Source organism: Podarcis bocagei, assembly GCF_964188305.1.
Source record: "Podarcis bocagei genome assembly, chromosome: 18".
NCBI lineage: Eukaryota > Metazoa > Chordata > Lepidosauria > Squamata > Lacertidae > Podarcis > Podarcis bocagei.
Window position 1 is genome coordinate 10394317 of NC_138144.1, and position 9232 is coordinate 10403548.

Genomic DNA, 9232 nt, shown 5'->3' on the forward strand with positions numbered 1-9232 from the left:
TTCTGGTACAGTTGATGTCAGCACTGTAGTCTCCATTGGTGAAGTGGATAGAACCTCAGTGCTGGATGGGAGCTCTGTGGTCTGCAGTGGAGAAGTGGTAGCTTCTGGTACAGTTGATGTCAGCACTGTAGTCTCCATTGGTGAAGTGGATAGAACCTCAGTACTTGATGGGAGCTCTGTGGTCTGCAGTGGAGAAGTGGTGGCTTCTGGTACAGTTGATGTCAGCACTGTAGTCTCCATTGGTGAAGTGGCTAGAGCCTCAGTACTCGATGGGAGCTCTGTGGTCTGCAGTGGAGAAGTGGTAGCTTCTGGTACAGTTGATGTCAGCACTGTAGTCTCCATTGGTGAAGTGGATAGAACCTCAGTACTTGATGGGAGCTCTGTGGTCTGCAGTGGAGAAGTGGTGGCTTCTGGTACAGTTGATGTCAGCACTGTAGTCTCCATTGGTGAAGTGGATAGAGCCTCGGTACTGGGTGGGAGCTCTGTGGTCTGCAGTGGAGAAGTGGTGGCTTCTGGTACAGGTGATGCCAGCACTGCTTTCTCTTTTGGAGAAATTGATAGAGCCTCAGTACTGGATGGGAGCTCTGTGGTTTGCAGTGGAGAAGTGGTGGCTTCTGGTACTGTTGATGTCAGCACTGTAGTCTCCATTGGTGAAGTGGATAGAGCCTCGGTACTGGATGGGAGCTCTGTGGTCTGCAGTGGAGAAGTGGTGGCTTCTGGTACAGTTGATGTCAGCCCGGTAGTATCCATTGGTGAAGTGGATAGAACCTCAGTGCTGGATGGGAGCTCTGTGGTCTGCAGTGGAGAAGTGGTGGCTTCTGGTACAGTTGATGTCAGCACTGTAGTCTCCATTGGTGAAGTGGCTAGAGCCTCAGTACTGGATGGGAGCTCTGTGGTCTGCGGTGGAGAAGTAGTGGCTTCTGGTACAGTTGATGTCAGCCCAGTAGTATCCATTGTTGAAGTGGATAGAACCTCAGTACTGGATGGGAGCTCTGTGGTCTGCAGTGGAGAAGTGGTGGCTTCTGGTACAGTTGATGTCAGCCCGGTAGTATCCATTGGTGAAGTGGATAGAGCCTCAGTACTGGATGGGAGCTCTGTGGTCTGCAGTGGAGAAGTGGTGGCTTCTGGTACAGTTGATGTCAGCACTGTAGTCTCCATTGGTGAAGTGGATAGAGCCTCAGTACTGGATGGGAGCTCTGTGGTCTGCAGCGGAGAAGTGGTGGCTTCTGGTACAGTTGATGTCAGCACTGTAGTCTCCATGGGTGAAGTGGATAGAGCCTCAGTACTGGATGGGAGCTCTGTGGTCTGCAGTGGAGAAGTGGTGGCTTCTGGTACAGTTGATGTCAGCACTGTAGTCTCCAATGGTGAAGTGGATAGAACCTCGGTACTTGATGGGAGCTCTGTGGTCTGCAGTGGAGAAGTGGTGGCTTCTGGTACAGTTGATGTCAGCACTGTAGTCTCCATTGGTGAAGTGGATAGAGCCTCAGTACTGGATGGGAGCTCTGTGGTCTGCAGTGGAGAAGTGGTGGCTTCTGGTACAGTTGATGTCAGCACTGTAGTCTCCATTGGTGAAGTGGATAGAGCCTCAGTACTGGATGGGAGCTCTGTGGTCTGCAGTGGAGAAGTGGTGGCTTCTGGTACAGTTGATGTCAGCACTGTAGTCTCCAATGGTGAAGTGGATAGAACCTCGGTACTTGATGGGAGCTCTGTGGTCTGCAGTGGAGAAGTGGTGGCTTCTGGTACAGTTGATGTCAGCACTGTAGTCTCCTTTGGTGAAGTGGATAGAGCCTCAGTACTGGATGGGAGCTCTGTGGTCTGCAGTGGAGAAGTGGTGGCTTCTGGTACAGTTGATGTCAGCACTGTAGTCTCCATTGGTGAAGTGGATAGAGCCTCAGTACTGGATGGGAGCTCTGTGGTCTGCAGTGGAGAAGTGGTGGCTTCTGGTACAGTTGATGTCAGCACTGTAATCTCCATTGGTGAAGTGGATAGAGCCTCAGCATTTGATGTGGGCACTGTAGTCGAGATCACAGACTCTGTGGCTTCTGCAGATGTCACTATTGGCCCTGTTGTCTTTGTGGTGGTACTGGATTCAGTTTCGGTACTTGATGGGGGAACCATAGTGGAGATCACAAAAGTAGTGGTTTCTGCAGATGTCACTGTTGGCCCTGTTGTCTTTGTGGTGGTACTGGATTCAGTTTCGGTACTTGATGGGGGCACCGCAGTGGAGATCACAGAAGTTGTGGCTTCTGCAAATGTCACTGTTGGCCCTGTTGTCTTTGTGGTGGTACTGGATTCAGTTTCGGTACTTGATGGGGGAACCATAGTGGAGATCACAGAAGTTGTGGCTTCTGCAGATGTCATTGTTGGCCCTGTTGTCTTTGTGGTGGTACTGGATTCAGTTTCGGTACTTGATGGGGGCACCGACTTGGTGATTAGAGTTCCTGTGGCTTCTGCAGATGTCACTGTTGGCCCTGTTGTCTTTGTGGTGGTACTGGATTCAGTTTCGGTACTTGATGGGGGCACCGACTTTGTGATTGGAGACCCTGTGGCTTCTGCAGATGTCACTGTTGGCCCTGTTGTCTTTGTGGTGGTACTGGATTCAGTTTCGGTACTTGATGTGGGAACTACAGTGGAGATCACAGAAGTTGTGGCTTCTGCAGATGTCACTATTGGCCCTGTTGTCTTTGTCGTGGTACTGGATTCAGTTTCGGTACTTGATGGGGGAACCATAGTGGAGATCATAGATGTTGTGGCTTCTGCAGATGTCATTGTTGGCCCTGTTGTCTTTGTGGTGGTACTGGATTCAGTTTCGGTACTTGATGGGGGAACCATAGTGGAGATCACAGAAGTTGTGGCTTCTTTAGATGTAACTGTTGGCCCTGTTGTCTTTGTGGTGGTACTGGATTCAGTTTCGGTACTTGATGGTGGAACCATAGTGGAGATCACAGAATTTGTGGTTTCTGCAGATGTCACTGTTGGCCCTGTTGTCTTTGTGGTGGTACTGGATTCAGTTTCGGTACTTGATGGGGGCACCACAGTGTAGATCACAGAAGCTATGGCTTCTGCAGATGTCATTGTTGGCCCTGTTGTCTTTGTGGTGGTACTCGATTCAGTTTCGGTACTTGATGGGGGAACCATAGTGGAGATCACAGAAGTTGTGGCTTCTGCAGATGTCATTGTTGGCCCTGTTGTCTTTGTGGTGGTACTGGATTCAGTTTCGGTACTTGATGGGGGCACCGCAGTGGAGATCACAGAAGTTGTGGCTTCTGCAGATGTCACTGTTGGCCCTGTTGTCTTTGTGATGGTACTGGATTCAGTTTCGGTACTTGATGGGAGCACCGACTTTGTGACTGGAGACCCTGTGGCTTCTGCAGATGTCACTGTTGGCCCTGTTGTCTTTGTGGTGGTACTGGATTCAGTTTCGGTACTTGATGGGGGAACCATAGTGGAGATCACAGAAGTTGTGCCTTCTGCAAATGTCATTGTTGGCCCTGTTGTCTTTGTGGTGGTACTGAATTCAGTTTCGGTACTTGATGGGCGAACCATAGTGGAGATCACAGAAGTTGTGGCTTCTGCAGATGTCACTGTTGGCCCTGTTGTCTTTGTGGTGGTACTGGATTCAGTTTCGGTACTTGATGGGGGAACCATAGTGGAGATCATAGAAGTTTTGGCTTCTGCAGTTGTCACTATTGGCCCTGTTGTCTTTGTGGTGGTACTGGATTCAGTTTCGGTACTTGATGGGGGAACCATAGTGGAGATCACAGAAGTTGTGGCTTCTTTAGATGTAACTGTTGGCCCTGTTGTCTTTGTGGTGGTACTGGATTCAGTTTCGGTACTTGATGGTGGAACCATAGTGGAGATCACAGAATTTGTGGTTTCTGCAGATGTCACTGTTGGCCCTGTTGTCTTTGTGGTGGTACTGGATTCAGTTTCGGTACTTGATGGGGGCACCACAGTGGAGATCACAGAAGCTATGGCTTCTGCAGATGTCATTGTTGGCCCTGTTGTCTTTGTGGTGGTACTCGATTCAGTTTCGGTACTTGATGGGGGAACCATAGTGGAGATCACAGAAGTTGTGGCTTCTGCAGATGTCATTGTTGGCCCTGTTGTCTTTGTGGTGGTACTGGATTCAGTTTCGGTACTTGATGGGGGCACCGCAGTGGAGATCACAGAAGTTGTGGCTTCTGCAGATGTCACTGTTGGCCCTGTTGTCTTTGTGATGGTACTGGATTCAGTTTCGGTACTTGATGGGAGCACCGACTTTGTGACTGGAGACCCTGTGGCTTCTGCAGATGTCACTGTTGGCCCTGTTGTCTTTGTGGTGGTACTGGATTCAGTTTCGGTACTTGATGGGGGAACCATAGTGGAGATCACAGAAGTTGTGCCTTCTGCAAATGTCATTGTTGGCCCTGTTGTCTTTGTGGTGGTACTGAATTCAGTTTCGGTACTTGATGGGCGAACCATAGTGGAGATCACAGAAGTTGTGGCTTCTGCAGATGTCACTGTTGGCCCTGTTGTCTTTGTGGTGGTACTGGATTCAGTTTCGGTACTTGATGGGGGAACCATAGTGGAGATCACAGAATTTGTGGCTTCTGCAGATGTCACTGTTGGCCCTGTTGTCTTCGTGGTGGTACTGGATTCAGTTTCGGTACTTGATGGGGGCACCGACTTTGTGATAAGAGACCCTGTGGCTTCTGCAGATGTCACTGTTGGCCCTGTAGTCTTTGTGGTGGTACTGGATTCAGTTTCGGTACTTGATGGGGGAACTACAGTGGAGATCATAGAAGTTGTGGCTTCTGCAGATGTCATTGTTGGCCCTGTTGTCTTTGTGGTGGTACTGGATTCAGTTTTGGTACTTGATGAGGGAACCATAGTGGAGATCACAGAAGTTGTGGCTTCTGCAGATGTCACTGTTGGGCCTGTTGTCTTTGTGGTGGTACTGGATTCAGTTTCGGTACTTGATGGAGGAACCATAGTGGAGATCACAGAAGTTGTGGCTTCTGCAGATGTCACTGTTGGCCCTGTTGTCTTTGTGGTGGTACTGGATTCAGTTTCGGTACTTGATGGGGGAACCACAGTGGAGATCGCAGAAGCTGTGGCTTCTGCAGATGTCACTGTTGGGCCTGTTGTCTTTGTGGTGGTACTGGATTCAGTTTCGGTACTTGATGGGCGAACCACAGTGGAGATCACAGAAGTTGTGGCTTCTGCAGATGTCACTGTTGGCCCTGTTGTCTTTGTGGTGGTACTGGATTCAGTTTTGGTACTTGATGGGGGCACCGCAGTGGAGATCACAGAAGTTGTGGCCTCTGTATATGTCACTCTTGGCACTGTTGTCTTTGTGGTGGTACTGGATTCAGTTTCGGTACTTGATGGGGGAACCATAGTGGAGATCACAGAAGTTGTGGCTTCTGCAGATGTCACCGTTGGCCCTGTTGTCTTTGTGGTGGTACTGGATTCAGTTTCGGTACTTGATGGGGGAACAACAGTGGAGATTACAGAAGTTGTGGCTTTTGCAAATGTCATTGTTGGCCCTGTTGTCTTTGTAGTGGTATTGGATTCAGTTTTGGTACTTGATGGGGGCACCGCAATGGAGATTGGAGAAGATGTGGCTTCTGCAGATGCCGTTGTTGCTTCTGTTGTAGACAAAGGCAGCAGGCTTCCTGCTACTTTAAAGTGAAATACATTGTTACTTTCATGCTTTGGACAGAATTTTATTAGATTCTGTTAACTGCAATTTGTTAAAGCAACACGGAAGGTATTATGAATAGCACATTCATGTTTGTTTGAAGATTTCCCTTGGCGTGTGTTTCTTGACTTTGTGCCTTTGTAATCCCATGGATTACATTTTCCTTTTTCCTTTTTCCATTTGCATTACCCAATTTTACAACGGACCATTGTTTACCGAGCAAGTTCTCTTGCTAAAACATACGACACCACATTATACAGACAGGGGCCTTTGCTGTTTTCTCTAGCTGCAGCCTCTGGCCCACTGTCAAGGACATCCCCACATGGAATGCTTTGCAGTAGTCATCCAGGAGGTCTCTGGAGAATGGAGTCCAGGCTATCCTGGTTCAAAAGCAGTTTAAGGTGGGCCTTGACGCTCCTAGTCTCAGCACTCGGCCACTTTGGACTCTATTGAGATGCTGAATCTAGGAATACTTCTAGACCACTGCTTCCAAAACGTGGGTCACCAGCTGTTTTGGACTGCAGTTCCCATCATCTCTGTGATGGCCTGGGACTCGGGGTCGAACTTGGAGCCAGAGGAGTCTCAGTCCACACTGGATCCTTGGCCTCAGGTGGCAGCTGAACCTAGTCTGAGGCCTGATTCTGAAGAGTCCCAGTCTGCACATGTTCCCCTGCAGGTGCCTGAGCCTGCCCTAGCTCCAGATGTGGGGATTACCTCTTTGCCTTCAGCTGGGCCATCACTTACAGCTGCTCCACTACCAGTTGGGTCAGGAGAGGCTGAGGCAGCCTCTGGGTCTAGTAACTCACCAACGCCTCCCGAGCTGCAGAGACGGAGGTCTGAGAGAAGGAGAGACCTGAGTACTTGCAGGAGGAGTGCTTGCCTTCGGGCAAGACAGGGAGGTGAGTCACCGGGGGGATCAGGACCGGCCATTACCCGACAGAGATAAAAGGCTGCTGGACCCCGCCCCAGGTTGCGGGAGCAACGTTGCTGTTTGCCAGAACCTGCCTGTGATCCTGTGCCTGACCTTGCCTGGTTTCCTGCCTTGGCCCTCACGGAACCCTTGGATTCAGGATCGGACCTGGACCACGTTACTTGGGTTACCAGCACAATCTCTGGCACACACTGTCTGAGACTATGAATCTGTTCTTTCAGGGGTAGTTCATCCTTTCCTGACATAATTCATTCCACCAAATTTTGGTGGAAACGGACCCCCCACCCCACTTCTAATTTATCAGGATTCAGCTTAAGTTCAGTGGGCCTCAATCCAGTCAATCTCTGGACTAGGCTGTCGGTCGTGATCCATCTGGCTGCTCTTATGGTCTTATGCTTCCAATAACATACACCTGCACAGCCTCTTTTGATTCAGATGCAATGGCGAGTAGGGGCTGTTCACATTTAAAGGAAAACTAATTTCCAATTTTAGTACCGAAACGCAGCCATCTGTACTTATCCAAAATTTGCAATCCAGTTCTCCAACACTAACAAAAAGGCATATATTGAGGGAAAGTGTATGAACAGATTAGTAAAAGTAACATTGTAAAGTTGGAATGCATTAAGGAAAATTGCTGGCAGAAATATGGGCATTCGTCAAAACTGCAAGGTAAAAAATATGTTCAATGGGAGAAAGCTACACTGAAAGGCTGGTAGATTCTGACGAGGAATAGAAAAGAATCGCAAACTTCTGCAAAAAGTGGGGAACAGAATTTCAGACTGAAAAAATGAGAAACCTTGAGAATCAAAATGGACAGGTCCTCCTATCACTCTCTGAGCACATCAGACACAACTAAGACTTCACATCCTCCTATATAAATAGGAATATAAGGCTGTTGTCATGCAGAAGTTTGTATGGTCACAGCCAAGATCACAGAAGCCTTCTCCAGCTTGCAAGTGAATTAACCTGCTGAGAAATCCTCTGGTGTGTTTTCCTAGCGTCAAATGGCAACAACCCGCTCCTTGGCATTTAGCAGGCAAAGGCCAAGCCCTCAACCTTCTGCCATCCAAACTAATCCCATAATGGACAGGGAGAGGAGCCAAGGAGAAATAATCCCTCCCCTCTCTTTCCATTGCATCGTGGCAACGGAAAAGGAAGGAGGAGTGGTGGAGCAAATCCTTCTTTGTTTCAACCCCTGGCAACAGGATAACAGCCTCCACCACATCACTGCATCTGAGGGCAGTGGGCCTGGGGAGCCCAGGGCAGGCACACAAAGGCTATCGATGGCTACTAGCCATGTTGGCTATTACTGGAGCCAGTAATATTTCTGAATACCAGCTGCTGGGAGCCAAAGGAGAGGAGAGTTGCTGCTGCGCTCAGGTCCTCCTTGGAGGTTTCTGTTTGGGACATCTAGTTGGCCACTGTGAGAAGAGGATGCTGGGCGAGGTGGGCCATTGGCCTGATCCTGAAGGGCTCTGCTTATGTTCTTACAACAGCTCTGTGCTCTCAACACTTGGCCACTGCCTGCCCCCTGCCACCTGAGTCTGCTGTTACACAGGTCTAACGGTACGGCTGGACCTCTTAGAGATCCAGTAAACTTGGGGGGGGGGGAAGGTTAATCATAGAATCATAGAATGATAGAGTTGGAAGGGACCCCATGGGTCCTAGTCTAGACCAACCCCCTACAATTCAAGAATCTCAGCTAAAGTATCCATGACAGATGGCCATCCAACCTCTGTGTAAAAACCTCCAAGGAAAGAGAGTCCGCAATCTCCCTAGGGAGACGGTTCCACTGCCAAGCAGCTCTTACTTGTCAGAAAGTTCTTCCTGACGTCAGGATCTCCATTCGTGTAACTTGAAGCCACTGGTTCAAGTCCTACCATTTAAAGCTGGAGAAAATGAGCTTGTTCCCTCTTCCTTGTCACAGCCCTTGAGATATTTGAAAATGGCTCTCATATCTCCTCTCAGTCTCCTCTTCTCCAAGCTAAAAGTAAAGGTAGACCCCTGATCATTAGGTCCAGTGGCGGACGACTCTGGGGTTGCGGTGCTCATCTTGTTTTATTGGCCGAGGGAGCCGGCGTACAGCTTCCGGGTCATGTGACCAGCAGGACTAAGCCACTTCTGGCGAACCAGAGCAGCGCACAGAAACACCGTTTACCTTCCCGCCAGAGCGGTAACTATTTATCTACTTGCACTGTGTGCTTTCGAACTGCTAGGTGGGCAGGAGCAGGGACTGAGCAACGGGAGCTCACCCTGTTGCGGGGATTCGAACCGCTGACCTTCTGATCGGCAAGCCCTAGGCTCTGTGGTTTAGACCACAGTGCCACCCGCGTCCCTCTTCTCCAGGCTAAACATCCCCAATTCCCTCATAAGGCTTAGTTTCCAGACCTTTAATCATCTTGGTTGCCCTCTTCTGCACACCTTCCAGCTTGTCAACGGGAAGGTGCCCAGCATTGGACACGGTGTTCCAGGTGTGGTCTGACTAAGGCAGAACAGAGTAGGACCATTGCTTCCCTTGATCTGGACACTAGACTTCTGTGGATGCAGCCTAGAGTAGCATTAGCCTTTTTTGCTGCTGCATCACACTGTGGACTCATGTTCAGCTTGTGATCTTG